Source organism: Trachurus japonicus, unplaced genomic scaffold (genome assembly GCF_045865225.1).
Source record: "Trachurus japonicus isolate A0001 unplaced genomic scaffold, Traja_1.0 AP030034.1".
Classification (NCBI taxonomy): domain Eukaryota; kingdom Metazoa; phylum Chordata; class Actinopteri; order Carangiformes; family Carangidae; genus Trachurus; species Trachurus japonicus.
The window spans coordinates 1-24548 of NW_028220167.1; the positions used below are offsets into that span (position 1 = coordinate 1).

Genomic DNA, 24548 nt, shown 5'->3' on the forward strand with positions numbered 1-24548 from the left:
ATGTCCTTATAGCCTATAGGCTATTGCTAATGTTTATTAACAAAGTTTGCTATCATAGATGACGAAAACAAATTGCAAAACTTTTACTAGACAGGGTGGAAAAATAAGGAGTTATTTTTCAACATAAATACTATAGAAAAAAGCCACTTGCAAAGTAAACATTCCTACGCAACAGCTCCCTCCGGTGGTTAGAAAACTGTGACACCTGGAAAAGTGAGTGTGCGGGTGAATGACAGAGATACTGATCTACCTACAGATAGAGAATATCTACAAATGGAATGGATCTGAAAACGAATGATGAATAAACTGCTGCTACCCACAAATCCAGAGAACAAAGGACTGAAATGAATACTTTCAAAAATGAAGGTATTTTGGTGGTTGTTATGTGTTAAATAAAATTTATGCAAAACAGCTGATCCGAGTTGCGGTCGGGGGCAGTTTTTCGGCAAGCAGTCTCTGCATTTGCCTCGAAAATAACCTCCGTCTCATAATGTTCCGTTATTATGGAAACCAAGAAATTCCATTAGTCTCGTAGCAAGCTCTGAGCAGCTCACGGTTCTGCTCCGCCGCTCTGAAAATAGTTTGTACTGACAATTAAAGGTAACGAACCTACTGCTATGACTATGGGGATTATGGCAATGGGCCAATTTGCCAAAATGTTGAACTATCCCTTTAAGAAGATATTGGCAACTTGAGGTTTCGATAACTAGGCTAGTTACAGCTGTTTATGTTGTTTTGTGAAATTTATCTTAGTGTGTTTGGTTGTTCACAATTCTGTGTTGCCGAATAAGTTAAATACACACCCCTTACAGTGGTTTTATTTTGAAAATTAAGACCAGAGTTTGTCGTTAAAGGAGTCATCACCTGGTTTTTTATGTATCCAATCCCCCTTTAATTGCTTTGAATCAGTTCTTAAAACTTATTGGAAACATTTTTTTTTTTTAAATTCAAACATAGAGCTTGTTCTGACACTTTTTCATATGGCAACTTTCTCTCGTGAGAGTAGGCGCGAGGTTTTGACTGGTCCGGATGTTCATTGTATTAATATGTAATGAGGCGCGCATTGATTGGACGCAGGGAGGACAGAGCCGGAATGGTGGCTGGCCCTGTGGGCTACATGCAGGCTGTATTGGAAACCGCATACCTATGCTGCTCTGTCATGTACCGTAACCATGTTATAACTTCATAAAATAAAACAAAATTGTATCGGTTCATTGTAAAACATGTATTTATTGATGCAAATGTGGTGATTTCTGTACGCTACAGAGCCCCGGTGCAAAGCTGCTGCTGCTCTGCGTGAAGCTTCACTTTTCATTCAAACAAACTAATACGACTGCCACAATTGTTAGATTTCATCAGTGAGACAAACGTTTATCACCTAAAAAGAATTTAACCAGTCGGCGGTAAACCTCTACAAACCTGCGGGTAAGTTAATTAACGACCGTTTCCTCCGCGGGGATGACAACGTAGTTTGACCGGTTAACGAGCAGCTGCAGGCGGGTTGCTGACGAGTCACTCTCCGCTCCTCTGCCTCGCTGGAGCTGCACTTCTCCCAACGCGAAGCAAACTTCTAAGCCGTCATTTGGATAAACTAACCGCACATTGGGGATCCAAACCCTTACTTTCTCGCATGAATAAATATTAAACCTTAATAAATTAACGACCCTTTCCTCCGGCAGCACGACGACGTTGTTATCGGCCGGCTAAATGAGCACTGCAGGCGGGTTGAGGAGTCACTCCTCCTCCGCTCCTTCATGGTGCTCACTGCAGCTGGCTGCACCTCACTTCTCCCAACGCGGAGCTAACTTCTGAACAGCCGTCATTCGGATAAACCGCACATTGGGGATCTAAACCTTACTTTCTCGCATGAAAAAATATTAATACTTAATAAATTAACGATAGTTTCTTTCGGCGGCATGACGATGTCGTTCGGCCAGGTAAACGAGCGCTGCAGGCGGGTTGAGGAGTCACTCCTCCTCCGCTCCTCTGGTGCTGGCTGCAGCTGGCTGCACCTCACTTCTCCCAACGCGGAGAAAACTTTAAACAGCCGTCATTTGGATAAACTAACCGCACATTGGGGATCTCAGGGATGCAAACGGGTCAGGACCAAAAAAGAGAGGAATTGTCTGGCGGGGGGGGGGGGGGGGGGGGCACACCATTAACAATATCACAGAAAAGTCAATTTCCAGTAGTTCAACCCCAACCAAGTATTGAGTGCATATAGATGGACAGTTTTCAAAAGGCCAACATTTCTATATTAAAAATGCTTTAAAAAAATAAAAACCATTGCAATATTTCAATTTTGGAGATACTGATTTTTAGGTCTTCACTGAATGTTAGTCATAATTATTACTATTAAAATAAACTGAATAAATAAAGACATGGGATGTTTCATTCAGTGTGTAATGGACATATAGGCCTATATAATGTGTTAGTTTCACTTTAATTGAACACATTCTACATGGCGGAGGCGACGTCTTTCCACTTAGGGCTTCCTTCACCTCTGAAACGGGGCAGAGCTCCGTGGAAACACCTGCCTGACACAGCAACGTAGGGAACCGTGCACGTCCGTGGAGCTGTGCGCCGCGGACGTGCACGGGGGGAAAAAACGGCGTCACCGCTTTGGGTAACGTGCGTGCATGTCGCGCGTCTACATTGGAGGTCGGCTGTTATCAGTGTAATCAGAGACCATGAATGAGTTCGCCTCACGTGATTGTCACTGTCAGCCTGTTAGAAAAACAGGTAGCACTACATAATACGGCCCGCGACTTACAGCGTACCTACCGCTCTCTTGCCGCGTAGGTTGCCGCTTATTTCACACAAGTACTGAGTAACTGCAGCTCACTTTCCCCCTTGTTTCCCCCGTGCATTTACAGTGTAACTAGGCTGCGTCTTAGCGCGTAACTTACATCCTGCTTCACACCAACTTCCACAGAAGTACAGGGTAACTCTCGCTGTTTTACAGTATAACTAGGCTGCGTCTTGGCACGTAACTCCTGTCCTACTTTACACCAAATTACACAGTAACTCTCGCTCACTCCGCCACTAATTACCCCGCATTTTACAGTATAACTAGGCTGTGTCTTAGAGCGTAACTCCCGTACAATTACGTCCTACTTTGCCCGGACTTACAGTGTAACTCCTGCCAGGCACATTAGAAATTAAATAGTCTACTGTACAATATGAGCACTGTTGCAATCCATGTTTTCCAAAAGTGTCAGCAGCGACATTTCACCTCTATTTCAGAGATTTATTATTCATTATTTAATTGTATGGTTTGGAATAGGTGAGAAATGGGTATAGTGGACATTTTCCAATACAGTAAACAGGCTGGCTGGTAGCAAACTTACCTCTCTAAAAATGCACATCTATGAAAGTCTATTTCTGTCATCCAAGGGCAAAACACAAACTATACAGTAATACATCCACAATAATGAGTCATTCGGAGAGTTAGAAAATGTTTTTATTATTTATTAACCAGAAAACACATGACACATCCACATCCATGATCATTCATAAAACTTTAAGTACAGTAAAGTACCATACTGTAAGTGAGCACTGTTACCCATCATTAGTCTGCACATATACAGTAGCTGTCATGCACCTACACACTACTTGTCTTAGAGTTACCCAGTAAGTAGAGGGTAACGGGCTGTATTATAAAGTAATGGCTGTTACTCCCTCCTTACGCTATGCACCTATACAGTAGCTGTCATGCACCTACACACTACTTGTCTTAGAGTTACCCAGTAAGTAGAGGGTAACGGGCTGTATTATAAAGTAATGGCTGTTACTCCCTCCTTAGTCTGCACCTATACAGTAGCTGTCATGCACCTACACACTACTTGTCTTAGAGTTACCCCAGTAAGTAGAGGGTAACGGGCTGTATTATAAAGTAATGGCTGTTACTCCCTCCTTAGTCTGCACCTATACAGTAGCTGTCATGCACCTACACTGTACTTGTCTTAGTGTTACCCAGTAAGGAGAGGGTACCGGGCTGTATTATAAAGTATTCTTTGTTATTCCCTCCTTAGAGTGCAAATACACTGTAATTGTCCTGCAACTACAATGTAGTTGTCCCGGAGTTACCCAGTACCTACAAAGTAGCGGGCTGTATTATAAAGTATTCTTTGTTATTCCCTCCTTAGTGTGCAAATATACTGTAATTGTCCTGCAACTACACTGTAGTTGTCCTGGAGTTACCCAGTACCTTCTACTGCAGCTGTAACTACTGTCTAAGTAGAACCAGTAAGTTAGAACACAGTTTGTTTCACGAGATAACATCATCTGAAAGTACAGTAATACAAAGACAAAACTAACTGAAGTGTCCCTGACATCATAAAATAACAGATTTCTACTGGCTTTTGTTATTTACATTAAAGTTCAGTTTTGTTCCTTCTGTTATAAACTGTTTCATTTAGTTTTGATCCATCTGTCTGGTCCTTCTAGGTCTAAAATAGTCAGTCAAGTCTGTTTCATTTGACAAAATGTACTTTCTAAGTTAGAAGAGTCAAGTTGAAAAGATTGTTGTGATACTACTATCACACCGGAGTGTGACACTCAGTAATGGAGAATGGATGGGCTCCTCCATGAAAGGTGATCTTGATCTTGATCCAGCTCCTTGGGTCAAGGCAGAGATCAGGGTCATGGGTGGCGTGCCATTTCCCTCGTCAGGCACCATTTTCATGGCATCTCAAAAACCTCACCTGTGTAGAAACATAATTATATATTGTATCATCAACTTCATCACATAAATGCATCACTGTAAAACAAAGTGAGAAAATTAATAACTTTGAACGGTACAGTTTTTCTCATCATGGAATACTTAATCCCGGTTTTACCTTTCACATCATAAATCATTAGCCTTTTAAACCATAACTTGTGATTTTTTAGCATATTAATCAATTACAAATTATACATATTTTTTTTCTTTAACTATTGAGTAAATATTTTAACCATTTAAAAATCTTCAATTTTACAAAATCAATGCTATGACCATACTGTTTCACAACTGTAGGCTGCACCAGTACATTATTGTTACTCTTGACTGTATTCATCATACCATTCATTACCAACAGTAACGTTAGCTAATGGAGCTAATGTGGACAGTACTAACACAAATACAGTCCCGGTTAGCTGGTGCAGGGGAAAACACACACTATTATCTTTAGCACAAGCTAACATTGCTAGCTGCGTTAGCATAGCTACTTAACTCACCAAGAGGTTGATAACGCGGTCAAACTGCCGTCGCACAGGTCCTCGGTTCATCCCTCTCGTCTCCCGGGGTGTTTGCTCTGTGTTTATATCAACATATCACATCGTAGACATTGCATAATTTCCTCATGTCTCCACTTCGTCTCCTCCTGTCGTCCCTGCGGCGGTGTCAACAAGCTCCGTCCTCGCTGTGAGGTGGGACTTTCTACCTTCTCAACAGGCAACCAATGGCAAGTGAGCAGCTTCTGGTCTGACCAATGACAGATGGTCAAATCTGAGAGACTGTGATAGTCAAATAGGATGAAATAAGTTGTCAATCACAGTCACTCACCTTTGACCATCTGTCATTGGTCAGACCAGAAGCAGCTCACTTGCCATTGGTTGCCTGTTGAGAAGGTAGAAAGTCCCACCTCACAGCGAGGCGGTGCTTGTTGACACAGCCAGGGACGACAGGAGGAGACGAAGTGGAGAAATGAGGGAAATGATGCAATGTCTACGATGTGATATGTTGATATAAACACAGAGCAAACACCCCGGGAGACGAGAGGGATGAACCGAGGACCTGTTGCGACGGCAGTTTGACCGCGTTATCAACCTCTTGGTGAGTTAATTAGCTATGCTAACGCAGCTAGCAATGTTAGCTTGTGCTAAAGATAATAGTGTGTGTTTTCCCCTGAACCACGTAACCCGGGAACTGTATTTGTGTTAGTAGCTACTGTCCACATTAGCTCCATTAGCTAACGTTACTGTTGGTAATGACTGGTATGATGAATACAGTCAAGAGTAACAATAATGTACTGGTGCAGCCTACAGTTGTGAAACAGTATGGTCATAGCATTGATTTTTGTAAAATTGAAGATTTTTAAATGGTTAAAATATTTACTCAATAGTTAAAGAAAAAAATATGTATAATTTGTAATTGATTAATATGCTTAAAAATCACAAGTTATGGTTTAAAAGGCTAATGATTTATGATGTGAAAGGTAAAACCGGGATTAAGTATTCCATGATGAGAATAACTGTACCGTTCAAAGTTATTAATTTTCTCTCTTTGTTTTACAGTGATGCATTTATGTGATGAAGTTGATGATACAATATATAATTATGTTTCTACACAGGTGAGGTTTTTGAGATGCCATGAAATGGTACCTGACGAGGGAGATGGCACGCCACCCATGACCCTGATCTCTGCCTTGACCCAAGGAGCTGGATCAAGATCAAGATCACCTTTTTATGGAGGAGCCCATCCATTCTCCATTACTGAGTGTCACACTCCGGTTTGTGATAGTAGTATCACAACAATCTTTTCAACTTGACTCTTCTAACTTAGAAAGTACATTTTGTCAAATGAAACTGACTTGACTGACTATTTTAGACTAGAAGGACCAGACAGATGGATCAAAACTAAATGAAACAGTTTATAACAGAAGGAACAAAACTGTAACTTTAATGAAAATAACAAAAGCCAGTAGAAATCTGTTATTTTATGATGTCAGGGACACTTCAGTTAGTTTTGTCTTTGTATTACTGTACTTTCAGATGATGTTATCTCGTGAAACAAACTGGTGTTCTAACTTACTGGTTCTACTTAGACAGTAGTTACAGCTGCATGAAGGTACTGGGTAACTCCAGGACAACTACAGTGTAGTTGCAGGACAATTACAGTGTATTTGCACACTAAGGAGGGAATAACAAAGAATACTTTATAATACAGCCCGCTACTTTGTAGGTACTGGGTAACTCCGGGACAACTACATTGTAGTTGCAGGACAATTACAGTGTATTTGCACTCTAAGGAGGGAATAACAAAGAATACTTTATAATACAGCCCGTTACCCTCTAGTTACTGGGTAACTCTAAGACAAGTACAGTGTAGGTGCATGACAGCTACTGTATAGGTGCAGACTAAGGAGGTGAAGTAACAGCCATTTACTTTATAATACAGCCCGTTACCCTCTACTTACTGGGTAACTCTAAGACAAGTAGTGTGTAGGTGCATGACAGCTACTGTATAGGTGCAGCGTAAGGAGGGAGTAACAGCCATTACTTTATAATACAGCCCGTTACCCTCTACTTACTGGGTAACTCTAAGATAAGTACAGTGTAGGTGCATGACAGCTACTGTATAGGTGCAGACTAAGGAGGGAGTAACAGCCATTACTTTATAATACAGCCCGTTACCCTCTACTTACTGGGTAACTCTAAGACAGTAGTGTGTAGGTGCATGACAGCTACTGTATAGGTGCAGACTAAGGAGGGGAGTAACAGCCATTACTTTATAATACAGCCCGTTACCCTTCTACTTACTGGGTAACTCTAAGACAAGTAGTGTGTAGGTGCATGACAGCTACTGTATAGGTGCAGACTAAGGAGGGAGTAACAGCCATTACTTTATAATACAGCCCGTTACCCTCTACTTACTGGGTAACTCTAAGACAAGTAGTGTGTAGGTGCATGACAGCTACTGTAAAGGTGCAGACTAAGGAGGGAGTAACAGTGCTCACTTACAGTAGGGTACTTACTGTACTTAAAGTTTATGAATGATCATGGATGTGGATGTGTCATGTGTTTTCTGGTTAATAAATAATAAAAACATTTTCTAACTCTCAGAATGACTCATTATTGTGGATGTATTACTGTATAGTTTGTGTTTTGCCCTTGGATGACAGAAATAGACTTTCATAGATGTGCATTTTAGAGAGGTAAGTTTGCTACCAGCCAGCCTGTTACTGTATTGGAAAATGTCCACACTCTATACCCATTTCTCACCTATTCCAAACCATACAATTAAATAATGAATAATAAATCTCTGAAATAGAGGTGAAATGTCGCTGCTGACACTTTTGGAAAACATGGATTGCAACTGTGCTCATATTGTACAGTAGACTATTTAATTTCTAATGTGCCTGGCAGGAGTTACACTGTAAGTCCGGGCAAAGTAGGACGTAATTGTACGGGAGTTACGCTCTAAGACACAACCTAGTTATACTGTAAAATGCGGGGTAATTAGTGGCGGAGTGAGCGAGAGTTACTGTGTAATTTGCATAGACTGTAAAAAGAATGGACGTAGCGTCCGTGACGTCACCCATTGGTTTTGGGGAGTCGTTTTTGTGACTCAAATATGGCGGCCTGAACAGCGCCATGTTGGATTGGCCGGCCGAGAACCCGCCCACTGGCCTCGAAGCAGCTGTCCACGGAGCTGCTCAGACCTGTCACTCAACGTTTCCGCGCCCTGATTGGCCAGAATTTTAACCTAATAACAGTAAAACTGTAGAGTTAAAAAAAAATTCACCTCCCTCAGAGTGTGTGCGGGGGTAGAAACTATCGATTGAGACGAAAAAACGTTCTGACACCAGGCTTTTAACATGTTTACTGAGGATGTAAAGTCGGCGATTTTAACATGGGGGTCTATGGGGAATGCTCCCTTCTGACACCAGCCCCCAGAGGAATCCGAGGGGATTGCAGTTTTTTGAACGCGGAAGTGAGCTTCACTTCTCAGACCGACAACTGCCCCCTTGGTAATTTGGTGTAAAGTAGGACAGGAGTTACGTGCCAAGACGCAGCCTAGTTAAACTGTAAAACAGCGAGAGTTACCCTGTACTTCTGTGGAAGTTGGTGTGAAGCAGGATGTAAGTTACGCGCTAAGACGCAGCCTAGTTACACTGTAAATGCACGGGGGAAACAAGGGGGAAAGTGAGCTGCAGTTACTCAGTACTTGTGTGAAATAAGCGGCAACCTACGCGGCAAGAGAGCGGTAGGTACGCTGTAAGTCGCGGGCCGTATTATGTAGTGCTACCGAAAAACATTTTACTGACCCGAGCTGAGACGCTGAGACCCCCCCCCCCCTCAAAACAAAAACTCTTCGGATCTGAACGATTCACACAAGTCACCTAATTGACCCTTCGCGTAAGCCCCGCCCCCTTGGTTACTGTTGCTACGCCGGGCAAGCTTTCACTCCCAGCCATGCTCCTGGCAGTATTTGGTATCGATTTCAAAGGAAATATCAGCAAATTTCTGGATAAACTGTTCTGAGATAATAGAGAGAAGAAATCACAAAGAGCATTCATAGTTTTCAAGTGACGTGACTCGCGCAGGAGGATAAAACAACAGTTCAACGACACGACTGGACAATGTACAGAGCAGCAGTAAGGACCGGTAATTTTACCGTCTATCAACCCACCAAGACTTAGGTCATCTCACTGGTCATGAAACGTTGTCAAACTCTAAGTTTTTGGGCGATTGTGAACCACATACAGTTTTCGCTGCTGTTTTGTTTTCTCCCACCGCTGTATCAGTCAGTGAAAGCAGCTGCCTGGAGGATCCCTCGCCTAAAAGCCCAGGTAAAAGCCCTAAAAGTACAGCTGTCATTTCGGAGGTGAACATATGGTTTTCCCCATATCTACACTTGCTCAAGTCGAAAAAAAAAGTCCGCTCATATCTGAACATCTCTATATTGCTTCTGCCGCCGCCGCCGCCGCCGCCGTAGTAGCAGCAGCAGCAACAACATCCTTCTCTACAAACAAATGTTTTTCGTCCTAGTCTCAAAATGTGTCCACAAAAGCAAACGTAATGACTCACTGCTGAAAGCTTGCCAGGCCTATAGTTACGGTTGCTAACGTAGGATTGGACAATAGCCGTTTGTGGGAGGAGTTGGCGAAGGGTCAATTGGTCATGAAAAAAGCGAGTTTCGCTTTTCGGCGCGCTGTTTGCATCCCTGGGATCTAAACCCTTACTTTCTCGCATGAAAAATTATTAAAACTTAATAAAGTGACGAAATAACAGCGCTACAGTGGGAAATAAAACAACCCGTAATGGCGGCGCGGCAGAAGTCGGGGTGGTGGAAGAGAGGTGTGTTTATGAAAGCAGGCGCCACGGTGACGTCACCGTAGGCGCAGAATCAAAATCTCGTAATGTTGAGGTGCGCAGCCTCATGAGCTACTCTGGCTTAAACAAAGAGCCCAAACGAAAAAACTCAGCCACTTTCTAACCCCAGGTTTTCAGGCAAGTTTCCACTGAGGTCCAACACCAGTATACATGTTTTAACAAGGAAAAATGCGATTTCCGGGTGATGACTCCTTTAACACACCAGCAATCATTTTACTGTAATACATGCAGTCTCTTTATCGAGGCTGCGTCGTGGCCACACGGGGGCGCTGCTGTGCAGTGGTAAACTCTGTTGTGTTATGATTGGTCCATGTGCGTAAAACACTTCTCATGCGTCCTTATATTTTGGTTAATTTTGGCACAGCTTCCTCAGTCTCCTGCAGCTGCGGTTGTTGGCGGTGAGACGTGTGAGTAGGATATTATTCCTGAAAACTGGGACTGAAACTGGACTTAATGGAAGACGTTAGGTCTGTTTTTCACTGTGCGTAAAGCGATTAGAGTAATTTTCAAAAAGTTTAAAACCACACTGTCATGTCCAGCAGTATGTTGATGAAAACCCTCGAGGACCTGAGCCTGGACCCAGGCTATGTGGCCGGGGAGTCTTGCCCGTCCCTCAGCCTGTCCTCCTCCGGCAGGTCGAGGCAGTCTCAGCCGCACACGAGTACCCCTCACCGGGGAGCATGGTGGCAGCAAGCCGGCTCTCTGTACAGCAGGAACGGCAGCTGGGACACGGTGAGCACGTTGCCGGAGGAGGCGACGGACGTCCTGGCCAAATGTCCCTCCTTGCCGGAGCTGGAGGAATACCCTGGACCGAGCAGGAGCTCCGGGAAGTCGTGCGTAAAGTTGTCGGATCGGGTTCTTCGTTCACCGGGGAGGCTGTCCACCGCCTGTCCGTGCTGCTCCGCAGGGCTTTGGTGCGCGTTTCAAGAGAAGCGCAGCGGCTGAGCGAGCTCCACAGACGGTGCACACGTTTGGAGGTCCAGAGCGCGGTGAGGCTGGTGCTGAGCTGGGGTCTGGCTGAACGGTGCATCTCCTCCGCGGTCAAAAGCTGTGTCTTGCACTGCATGAACTCCGGAGACACCGCGCTTCAGCGGGGTAAGTCCGCACGCTGCGGGTCTGACGCTGTCAGTGGGCCGCTTCTTCAGGTGGATGGTGGAGACCCGGGTGTCGGTGCGTGTGCACGAGTACGCCGCCGTCTGCCTAACAGCCTGTCTGGAAAGTTTGGTGGAGGAGGTGGCCGGGAGAGCGGTGGAGGCGGCCAGGCTGACCGCGGCTGAGGAGAAGGAGAGGGGCGGCGGTGTCACCTGCTGCCCGGTGACCGCAGAGGTGCTGGAGGGAGCGGTCAACAACGACACGGAGCTGTGGGGGCTGCTGCAGGTCTACGAGCACTTGATGTGCGGCAGGAATGCCAATGGTGAGTTCAAGTACCTGTTTACAGCAAAAATAACGAAGTTCCTGGTTAATATAATAATAATAATAATAATAATAATAATAATAATAATAATAATAATAATAATAATAATAATAATAATGTTGTTCAAACTGAGAGACTGCTGAAATCCAATAACTGTAATCCATTTGAATAGTTCTAAGCAAAACAATCGGTTTTCGACATGCCACACCTCAGGTCACATTAACACAAATATAATTTCAAAATCAGTTTGACTGGGTTTGGAGCTGGAACACAGGAAATGTGATCATAAACTTCAGGTCTAAGTTCTGGGAAATGGATAAATACTTTTCTTTTGTGCATTTTATAGACTACTGAGTTCACTGACAGATGGAAATCAGATAACAATTTTCTTTCATTTAGGCCTATCCTGTCCTACATCGAAAGAGAAGAAATGTTTCATACCTGTGAAATTTTGAACCTGACAGTACATGTGATGTTTTTCTTGTTTTCTCATAACATTATTTTGAATCCAATGTGCATAAGCTCTGTGTCAGATGCAAAGGGACAGTTCCCAGGGGAACACTGACAAGTCCAAACTCACATGTTCACTAATGAAAACAATCATGATCCATCACCCTACAAAACACACACGTGTTTTGAATTCACGTGTGATTCCACACATGACTTGTTCTCAGCGTCAGACAGGATTCACAGGTGAGGCTGCTTGTTCCTGTCCTCCCTCCTGTCTGTCCTTCTTCTGTCATCTGTGTGGAAGATGATGCAGCCTGAATGGATATGATACATAAGTGTCAGCTCTCTGTGCTTCAGTAACCTAATGTTGTTACATCAGTGTTTGTAAAAAAGACTAAAACATGACTTTTCTATATGATCCCTTACCTTGCATTGAAAGGAATCATTATAACTGTCATCAATATCAACAAGTAGACAACAATGATATCGATATGATACAATATCTATCTACACCTCCAATGTCCCCTCAATACTCTGACCCCAATAGCTGAGACTCATGGGTAATGTCTGAAGAATGGAGCTGATCCAATCTGGGGGACAAAAACTGCTTCCTGCTCAGTGCTGCAGAGTTAAAGCAGTTTAATGTTACAGCAACGGGGGAAAGAAACAGCTAAATCTAGATAACAATAATAGATAATTACAGCAGTTTAAGAAGTCTAGCAGCACTGTAGTGACTGATGGGAAAACCCCCACAGACAGGAAACGGGCATTTTGGGTAATAACGGACACGGAAGTGGAAGATCGTTCCTGATAAATGTCTGTGGTCAAACACTGTGTGTGCTCAGGTTAGTTTCAGACATGAGTATATTTTTTGCCTTTTGTTGAAGTACAAGTTGCATTTATCGGCCAGTTTGTCTGGTTTCAGACTATGTCCACACACAGCAGCCAAAGCTAAAGCTGTATTACATGGTTGGTTTTTAAAGATCTCAGTCCACACTGAAACACACTGTTTACTTTTCTATAGAGCAAGTATATGAGAAAGACCACTTGTTTCAGCTCCACTGGTCTGTCTGTCATCAGTGGGATAGTCTGGTTCCTGTAGCGACTCTCAGGTGGTTCACCTTCTCTTTTGTCTCCTCCATCATCACTCATCATCAGTGTGTTTTAACACTTTCCTCCGTTACATGTACAGTTACACAGACAAATGAACAGGGGGGTAGGGGGGTTGATTTGAACACAGTACAGTTTTATTCTCAATGACAACACAGAGAGAACATGTTAACTTCACTGTCAGGCAGCACTTAAACCTGTCGGAGCAAACTAACATCATTATTTTCACTTTCATTATAGTCCTGTTTGTCACATCCACATGGCACACCAGAGGATTTAAAGCCTGATTTCATGCCCATTTCCCCCCTCCAACGATCTGGGGGATGATGCCTTTTATTTGAGGAACCTCACAAATTATCATTTCATCAAGTGACCAGGGCCAAATGTGCTTCAGAGAGACAAAAACACAAGCAAACTTGATCCACAAGTGTTGTTTAAAATACCACAATTTAGAAATACTGTAAAGTATATGCGCAAATACACTCTTTTGCCAACTATTTTAATTACATTTCTGAATGTTACAGCTTTAATTAAGGTGGATTCATTGTGCAGTTGTTTACTAGAGTGATTTAGCTTTACCCTGGTGTATCTAATAAACTTTTATTTTATTTTAATGTTTATTTAGCAGGGGCAATACATACAACATTGCCACAGAAAATGGAAAATGCAATGCATATAAGACGTCTAGCTTCAGCTAATTTGCAGTCTTTGTCCCTGGTCAGGCTTTGAAATAGAATAAAATATACTGAATACAATCAATGCAATAATACAAATACAGTTAAATTTAACATTAAACATTAATAAAGTGTTGTATTGACAATGACGAGAGAAATTAATGTTCACATTTCTGCTGCTGCTGCTTTCAAGTTAGTGTATATGTATCATTTAAAGTGGAAAGTCATTGGGAAGTTATTTAAAATGCATGAGTTCTTATGAGTTAGTTTAGTTCAAAGTGACTCACAAACCAACAAGACAGAAGAGAAGTGTGAAACACATCAAAAATTAAAAACGAGGAAACAAAATTAAAAAGCTGCGGAGTAATTGTGATAGTTAACTACATGACTTGTTTGTTTATTTATTTTATTTATTACTTGTGACTTGTTACGAGTGAGAACGGAGGCTCTCTGCCTTCAACCTGGCGTCTCATGGCTAAAAACCAACCTTGCAACAACAGTTGTAGTACCTGGACACGGCGTCCCAGCTCTCATCTCAGCGGCACCGCCACATAAACGCACTCCGTAACCTGCAATCTTTATGACAGTTAAAACTACACAAAACAAACACGACATAACATTGTATATGTCATATACTGTTATTCCACCACTCTTTTTCGCCTGCTTTGTTAAAAACAAATGCACATGGCCAGGCGGAGGGTTAGCAAAACAGCAGAAAAGCGCCCCCTCCCCCAACAGCCTCCTCTCTGTGAAAGTTCTGACAGGACCAGCCTCTCTGGACGAGTCCACGAAGAGCCACTAAATATGAGTTAGGGACTGAGTTTCTCTGCCCCCCTTGCACACTGCGATACAGACTTCCTGTTCACTCAATGAGGGTGAACAGGAAGAGCGGGGTAAAGTAAATGAGTGAGTGTTGTTAGCCTCTGACCCCTGCAGACGACACAAAGGCGCTCTCATTCCCACTCAGGCTACAGGACACAAGGTTCACGGCTCCCAGTGCCGTCTGCTCGGCTAAACAAACAGCCAGTGTAGCTGCTGTCCAGAAGGAGAGGCCGTCTGTCACCCCACTCCACCAACAACACACACACACAAAACAGGACAGGACGCGCTCTGTTTCCTCGTTCAGGTTTTAGTGAGAACATTGTTGGAGGACCGAATGGCCCTATCTGATCTGATGATGAAAATAAATCCCGGCAGTGAAATGTGAGAAGATGCTTCCAGTTTATTTGCAGAGATCCTGCTGAGAGTATCCTGCACACAGCTTGTAATGTCATCATGGTCCTCACAACCCAGCAGACAGCAGGTTTACATTCACACTACTGAGGCCAGTAATGTCTGCACAGATCAGATTCAGTCCTTCAGTTTCCTTTTTAATGACTGTCGCGGAAATCTTGATTCTGCTGGTGGTGAGTCAAAGAACAAGACTGGAGTGGTAGCATGCACCCACTCACACTACACACAAAACACATAAGAGTGCTACTGGAAAAATTGACGTAAACAGAGGCACATATGTACAAATGCAGACAGAGGCCTATCAGCGGTTGCCAGAATATACACTAACTGTAGGTCAAAACAAACTCAAATTTCTTGTTGATTCAGGAGCAACAAACTCTGTGATCAGAGCATGTGATCTCTCTCCATCTCCAAAGATGAGTGGTAGATATGTGTATTCCATGGGAGCATCAGGCACAGCAGTAAAAGAACATTTTACTGCTCCTCTTTCATGCAAGGATCATGACAGCACAGTAACTAAACATGCATTTCTACTGTCTGATCACTGTCCTATTAATCTCTCACATGACCCATTTCTTATGGTTACTGTGTCTGACTGGTTTCTATGACAGTGTATCAGGGCCATTGAGTTGAAGGAGATCAGAATCAACTTTGTGTCATTATACTTGGAACAATAACATTTTTCTGAGCTGCTGTCTGTCTGCACTGCCATCTTGATCCTGAACCTGTGAATGTTTGATGACTTTGAAGCAAAATACCCCAAAAACCTGAACTTTCTGGTCAATAACAATCTAGTAATAGATGGTCAGGAGTTACTGATGGCTGATCAACAGTTTTTTAATGCAGTTATAAGTCATTGATAACAACTACTTTTGGGCCATCATGCAGTTGGTCTCTGAATGTGCTTTGTTGGAGATGATGATTGGTCAAACAGACGTCGTCAACATAATGAAGTGAAGGAGGATTAGGAAAAATGAATGAATATCTGATCTGTAAAGTATTGGTAAATGATTTATTTATCATTGATAGCTTTTTAAAGACTTCATGAATGAGGCTTTATCTGACCGTGGTTCACAGTTCATATCTGCAGCAGATGTTGAACGAATCATCAGGACCAAATAAGTTCTCAGAGCACAGGAGCTGAGAATCTGATCCTGGACCAGATGTAAAACAAAAAAAAAAGAAAAAAAGAAAAAAGAGAGAGATGAGAGAGTTGAAATATTAATATGGGAAAAAGTGCAGAGAGGGATCCTGATGTATCGACATGTGCCACTCTCTGCCAGCGTGTTGTCGGCCTCCAGAGCTGGATGAATCCTTCTACATACCACTGTTGATGTTTACAGTGTGTGTGGTGGTTGGTGTGTTTCTGAGGCTCAACAGGAAGAGGAGGACGGACAGCTGGAGAAAGCGTCTGATCTGAGAGATGGAGCGGAGAGAGAGCAGGGAGTAATCCTACACTCACTGTGCTGCCAGGCCTCATATAATGTTATCTCCATCTGGCCGTCATACAAACTGTAAAACAGAGTTACTGGCTACAGTGTTGTCTCAGGCTACCACCAGTCGGAGGTTTAATCTCTTGTTTAAGTGAAAGACTGTTTAAATGATTAATCAGAGACTGATGACTTCACAGGGCTCTGTGATGAACGGCTTTAATTAACCGGCATGGGCCCCTGTGACAGGGGGGAACACGGCTCTCTGTCAGGGGAAACTGTTTGGACGGTTTAACACGACATAATCAGGCTCTGCCGTCATTAACGCTGCTCCGGGTCACGTCTGTGAAAACCCTGTGTCAACTGAGCCAGAGGCTGAGCCAACAGCGTCCGTCCACTCTGGCCTCCAGACGTACAGCCCACAGGCTTTAACCAGATTACACTGCCAAAACACAGTCTTCCCGCCAACTCTGCCTGCGTGTTTGACATGACTCTGGGATTGTGCAGACTAGGGATGTCATGATTATAGATTTTCTTGGAACCGATTATTGTCAGAGAAATAATCACGATTATTATATTCAATAATTTTACAACACTATGAATGTTTAACATCAAATATAGTCAATTGCATTACTAATTATATAAACAAATTATTTTAAGTATCCATTACAGTAATATAGGACCAATTATTGTTTTAAGTAATTTTTTTAATCTTTTTTTTTCTTACAAATGAGGTGCTACCATTTAAATTCCTACCTGTTCAGTGTTACATTAGGTAAATTGACATTAATGTAATTTAACCCAGTAACTGTGTATAACTTTGTTTTCGTTCCGTGCGTGTTGCGCTGATCTGCCAACATGGTTCCGACATCTTTTTTGGAAAGTGACGACATTTAGGAACCTTTACGATTAAATAATTGTGGCATTTAATACCGCAATTAATTGTGAAAACAAGTAATCATGACATCCCTACTGCAGACGCAATGTAGCTATCTAGCGGGACCAACTGTTGGGCAAAGCAGACTCTTCTTCTTCATGGTTTTGGTCAAGTGAACGCTGATCTCAGGTGGAGGTGTCGGGGGTGTAGGCAGCAGCCATGCAGTTTGCTGGTGTGGTGTTGTTTGGTTCGTCCTGACTTATCAGTGGGATGTGATGTCGCTCTCACCGTGAGTGATGTGATGACAGAGCACTGAACTGCATGTTTGTCATCTTTATGAAACTTTTATAAAATGATTAAAAGTGGATTTCTGTGGGTCCACTTTCCTGTAACCTGTGCATCACATCCATCTTCATAACTCCTGCAAAGCCCTGATTGGTCCGTGGTTTGGTCTGCTTGCACTGCAGCTGAATGAAAACACAAAGTTAGAAAATGTCTCAGTCAATTTAACTGAACTGCAAATACTCAGAGCACCAGAGAGGTGTTTCCAATATCAGCCAAATGAATCATAAAAAAAAAAAAGAATATTTTGAACTGGATCATTGTCAATGCGAAGGCATTTTCTGAATTTGTCAATGATTATTAGGGTCCGGGCAGCTAAGCTGCCGGGACACTATTGTATTCCTAGGAATTAGGGTCCGGGCAGCGCAGCTGACAGGACACTATTGTATTCCTAGGAATTCTTCTTCTTCTTCTTCTTCTTCTTCTTCTTCTTCTTCTTCTTCTTCTTCTTCTTCTTCTTTCTTTCTTTCTTTCTTTCTTCTTCCAAGGAAGTCATACTTCCCATGGGCGAAAACTCACCAAACTTTGCACAAAGGTTCAGTCCCATGCCAGATTCACTCAACTCCAAGGACATGTGCCCCCCCTCCTAGGGGGGGCACAATAAGCGTTTAAATTTAAAAACTTTAAAAATTCCTACCAAACCAACGGTAGATGCTACAGTGTTGAAACTTCACCACAATGTAGCCTCAATACTGCTGAAACTTTTGTCCACTTAAACTTATTACAAATTATGAAGTCCATCACTCTGTTTTTTTCAATAACTGTAAAACTTTTAAAATGTATCTCCTCCCACAATTTTTGCTCAATTGACACCAAACTTGCTACAGAGCATCTCCAGACCGTCCTCCACAAAAACTTGTTTCTCGGATTTTTGATTAAGCAAAAATTGAGCCTAAAGTGCATGAAAACGTTTGACTGTAAACAGTACTGTAAACATATACCATTAAATTCTTGCTAAATACATTTTCAAACTTCCTGAAAAATAGTGAAAAAATACGCACATCCCTTGCTAGGGGTGCTGGGCCCAAATGGACAGTAGAAAATAGAAAAAATAGCCCGCACAACCTCGTTTTTGCTCCAGAATATTTTACTGACACAACGTTTCGGGCTCTCAGCCCTTCATCAGGTCATCATCATCATGATGATGATGACCTGACCCAGCTGACCCAGCTCTCAGCCCTTCATCAGGTCATCATCATCATGATGATGATGACCTGATGAAGGGCTGAGAGCCCGAAACGTTGTGTCAGTAAAATATTCTGGAGCAAAAACGAGGTTGTGCGGGCTATTTTTTCTATTTTCAAACTTCCTGAAAAAAAATGAGAATATTCTGGAGTCATGGTTGATGAAGTTTAGCAAATATCAGAATTTTAATTCAAAAACTGAATTTTCTAGAACATTTTGAATTCTGCTCTCATGGGAACAACTGCAATCAATGTGAGTGTGGAATTTTTAAACATCAGATTTTCTCTTATGAAGCAAAACACTTATCATTAAAAACAAATCACCAACATTTCCATGCTGTCAAGATGCAATTTATGTATTATCAGATTTTTGTTTAGATGACTGAATTGAACTGAGGCTCCTAACATCTTAGAGTCACAGTAGATGTTTAACAAATACATATCATTACCTCAAAAACTGATTTTTCTTTTTACTGTGGTTTCAAATCTGCCTACACGACAGTGAATGGCTTACTCAATTTGTGAAGCCACTATTGAACTGCCACTTTTCAATTAGCTCAGTGCGATAGACAACGGTCTTTGGTTCCCGAGGTTGTGGGTTCAATCTTCAACTGGTGCAAATTGGACATTATAAGGACAACTGTCTTGTCTTCCTATTCTCTTGTTTGTTGCTCAGAATTGCCTAAATTTGCCCAAAAGTAGCCCGGACCCAACCCATCGCTGCGCAGCAGCTATAATATATGGATATATTTTCTTAAATTGCAGTGGATTGAGTTCTTTGGGCTGTCAAACCAACACGTTCTCACTCCCAGTGCGTCAACCCCCTGACGAACGGTCACTGTCCCTCCTCGTCACATGCCTGACTCATTAGGTACCCGTTTTTCGTCATGAGGTGACGAGCGGGGATTTCAATTCATTCCAATGCAACCCCCTTCGCGGCGATATGTGACGCTCAGAGTAAAGTGATCCAGCCGACCGGACGCGGCGCTGAACGACGCACTGAGCTGGAAAACTTTTTTTCCCCTTTGAAGCTTTATTGAACCTGGTGTGTCTGACATAGCTTTCATCCAAGCCGTCATTTTGGTTATTATTTATTTACTGATCTTGGCGTTGGTGCAGAATAATAAATAAACAAACAAACAAACAAATAAATAAATTACATCCTTGTCGGAAGACCAGACGGGGTGGGGGTGTGTAATAAATAAATAAAGAAATAAATATTTTTGTCCCGTGCGTAATTGTCAAGATCCGCATTTCGATTAAACTCGCCTTTCTTCTTTTGTACGAGTTGTTGGACGACTGCATTTTCATTTTATTTACTTATTTCCCTGTCCTAAGTCATGTTTATGGATACACAGTTGAACATATTGTCATTTTACCCTCGGCATTTTTCCCTCACTTTGCTGAATATCTGTTGATTCATGTCATAAACACGTTTTGTTCATTAAAAATATGTGGTGTTTATTAAAAATATGTTGTTCATTCAAATCGGTTGTTGTTCATTGCAGAACAATAGAATATTAATACGGTGATTTATATACAGATATTGATCGCGCAGTGTGACCACAACCACTACGCACGGAGGCGTGAGGGACATTTGAAACAGCTGTATCAATCGTCCCTGCAGCGACTACTGACACTTCAACCTGTTTTGGCTCTAAACTTCAAAACTATGACATTGCATAGTTTAGGACCTGTTTATGTACGAATTCATCTGTTGTTAGGTCATATGAAACACACAATACAACTTTTGATCACAAAAAAACTACCGCACGTAACATTTTACTTTCCGTAGTAAAAAAAACAGGTTCGCGCTAATAACTTTTGAATGGCGTGACGTAATTTCACAAGCTTTCCCAGGATTGGTCGGTGTTGAGTGCTGAACTAGAGGATGTGACGTCATTGCAACGGCGCCACCATAGACTGCGACACTGCCATCTACGGCGTCTGGACGGAACTACAACACCTTAACAGTGTGTTTGTGATCATGAGGAGTGGAAATTAAACCATGTTGATTTAATTCAACAGCATGTGAATAAACAGTGAGGAATCAGAACAGTTAGACAGCTCTTTTTCAACAAAGTCCAAATAATTCAAGTAACTCAAGTCATATAGGCCTTTTTTTTTTTTTTAATTGCAGAAAACAACATTTCTCCCCCCCTTCTCCCTCCTCCCGCCCAGGAACCTTATAGTGTAGAATGAACCCGTCCACTGTAGTAATGTTTATGCACAACTGCACCACTTTAGCCAGCTCCTTTATTTCTGGTTTTACATTGGACAAACTGATTAAGGCTCCATTTTCAGGAGACACAGCTATTCTTTAATAACTTCCACATTCGTTGGGTTACGTTCAGAGGTTTATCAGGGCAGGGCCTAGGGTCATCCAGTGTTAGCAATTACAGACCCATCTGACCTTCACAGGGGTCACAGGTCAACTTTTCATGTGAAATTTGACGATTTTTGCTATCAATTCAGGCATAAAACACCAATACTTGGAGCTGGGAAGCTGAAATCTTTAGATTCTAGTCCAGACCTTGGAGCAGATTGAAGATCAGAGCTGTGCTCCACTCAGAAGTGTCCAAAATGGCCATGGTAAGTGTCAAAGGTCACAGGGGTCAAACATCAAAGTTAATCCTAACAAAACACACACGCTTTAAGTAATCATCATGAAATTTAGATGAGTTGTATATCAGAGAGTCCTCTATCATTATATTGTATTCCCATTGCTCCGGGGGCCACGGGGGGCCCCTGGGGGCCACTTCGCTTTCCATGCTCTCACAGATTTGGGTGTCGGGTCAGTGGATAAGGGCCTCACAATGAGTCCACAGGCCAAGTTTCAAGTGATTCGGTTGGTGTTTCTATGGAAACAGCGGCCTCCTGGAGACAGAGGAATGCGGCTGTTTGAAGCCCCGCCTCTCGAAAAGTAATGGCTCAATCAGGACCGAACGCACATCAAACGCGTTCGTCTCGGGCCCCCGGAACCACTGATATCAAATTCAGAACTGTACGACTTTTAGAAATATATTTCATCCATTTCAGCTTTTCTGACTCAGAAGGTCTCTCAGGCATTAAGTCTGAGAGGCTCTGAATCTGAAAAGCTGAAATGGATGAAATATATTTCTAAAAGTCGTACAGTTCTGAATTTGATATCAGTGGTTCCGGGGGCCCAAGACGAACGCGTTGATGTGCGTTCGGTCCTGATTGAGCCATTACTTTTCGAGAGGCGGGGCTTCAAACAGCCGCATTCCTCTGTCTCCAGGAGGCCGCTGTTTCCATAGAAACCAACCGAATCACTTGAAACTTGGCCTGTGGACTCATTGTGAGGCCCTTATCCACTGCACCGACACCCAAATCTGTGAGAGCATGGGAAAGCGAAGTGGCCCCCAGGGGCCCCCCGTGGCCCCCAGAGCAATGGGAATACAATATAATGATAGAGGACTCTCTGATATACAACTCATCTAAATTTCATGATGATTACTTAAAGCGTGTGTGTTTTGTTAGGATTAACTTTGATGTTTGACCCCTGTGACCTTTGACACTTACCATGGCCATTTTGGACACTTCTGAGTGGAGCACAGCTCTGATCTTCAATCTGCTCCAAGGTCTGGACTAGAATCTAAAGATTTCAGCTTCCCAGCTCAAAGTATTGGTGTTTTATGCCTGAATTGATAGCAAAAATCGTCAAATTTCACACTAAACCTTGACCTTTGACCCCTTATGAATGTGGGATTGGTCTGAAATTGCAGATAATGGGTGGCCCTAGGCCCCTGACAAAACCCTGAAACTTTCAGACTTCCAGCTCAAAGCATGTGGAAGTTATTAAAGACTATCTGTTGAATTTAGTCTTGTACACAATGGGGGGATTAGAAATGAACACTGCTTTTTGGCCATTTTGGACACTTCCGAGTGGAGCAGAGCTCTGATATTTGGCACCGTCAATCTGCTCCAAGGTCTGGACTAGAATCTAAAGATTTCAGCTTCCCAGCTCCAAGTATTGGTGTTTTATGCCTGAATTGATAGCAAAAATCGTCAACTTTTCATGTGAAAAGTTGACCTGTGACCCCTGTGAAGGTCAGTTGGGTCTGTAATTGCTAACACTGGATGACCCTAGGCCCTGCCCTGATAAACCTCTGAACGTAACCCAACGAATGTGGAAGTTATTAAAGAATAGCTGTGTCTCCTGAAAATGGAGCCTTAATCAGTTTGTCCAATGTAAAACCAGAAATAAAGGAGCTGGCTAAAGTGGTGCAGTTGTGCATAAACATTACTACAGTGGACGGGTTCATTCTACACTATATTATAAACTAAGGTTCCTGGGCGGGAGGAGGGAGAAGGGGGGAGAAATGTTGTTTTCTGCAATTAAAAAAAAAAAGGCCTATATGACTTGAGTTACTTGAATTATTTGGACTTTGTTGAAAAAGAGCTGTCTAACTGTTCTGATTCCTCACTGTTTATTCACATGCTGTTGAATTAAATCAACATGGCTTAATTTCCACTCCTCATGATCACAAACACACTGTTAAGGTGTTGTAGTTCCGTCCAGACGCCGTAGATGGCAGTGTCGCAGTCTATGGTCGCGACCGGTGGCGCCGTTGCAATGACGTCACATCCTCTAGTTCAGCACTCAACACCGACCAATCCTGGGAAAGCTTGTGAAATTACGTCCACGCCATTCAAAAGTTATTAGCGCGAACCTGTTTTTTTTACTACGGAAAGTAAAATGTTACGTGCGGTAGTTTTTTTGTGATCAAAAGTTGTATTGTGTGTTTCATGCAATAATAATATGACCTAACAACAGATGAATTCGTACATAAACAGGTCCTAAACTATGCAATATCATAGTTTTGAAGTTTAGAGCCAAAACAGGTTGAAGTGTCAGTAGTCGCTGCAGGGACGATTGATACAGCTGTTTCAAATGTCCCTCACGCCTCCGTGCGTAGTGGTTGTGGTCACACTGCGCGATCAATATCTGTATATAAATCACCGTATTAATATTCTATTGTTCTGCAATGAACAACAACCGATTTGAATGAACAACATATTTTTAATAAACACCACATATTTTTAATGAACAAAACGTGTTTATGACATGAATCAACAGATATTCAGCAAAGTGAGGGGAAAATGCCGAGGGTAAAATGACAATATGTTCAACCTGTGTATCCATAAACATGACTTAGGACAGGGAAATAAGTAAATAAAATGAAAATGCAGTCGTCCAACAACTCGTACAAAAGAAGAAAGGCGAGTTTAATCGAAATGCGGATCTTGACAATTACGCACGGGACAAAAATATTTATTTCTTTATTTATTTATTACACACCCCCACCCCGTCTGGTCTTCCGACAAGGATGTAATTTATTTATTTGTTTGTTTGTTTGTTTGTTTATTATTCTGCACCAACGCCAAGATCAGTAAATAAATAATAACCAAAATGACGGCTTGGATGAAAGCTATGTCAGACACTACCAGGTTCAATAAAGCTTTCAAAGGGGAAAAAAAGTTTTTCAGCTCAGTGCGTCGTTCAGCGCCGCGTCCTGGTCGGCTGGATCACTTTACTCTGAGCGTCACATATCGCCGCGATGGGGGTTGCATTGGAATGAATTGAAATCCCCGCTCGTCACCTCATGACGAAAAACGGGTACCTAATGAGTCAGGCATGTGACGAGGAGGGACAGTGACCGTTCGTCAGGGGGTTGACGCACTGGGAGTGAGAACGTGTTGGTCAAACCTTTT

The 24548-nt window shown here is 42.5% G+C and overlaps 1 pseudogene; it reads left to right on the forward strand.

Moving 5' to 3' along the window:
- The first annotated feature begins 10589 nt into the window (after positions 1–10589).
- Positions 10590–11512, forward strand: LOC146960753 (ankyrin repeat and BTB/POZ domain-containing protein 2 pseudogene; annotated as a pseudogene).
- Positions 11513–24548: the final 13036 nt, after the last annotated feature.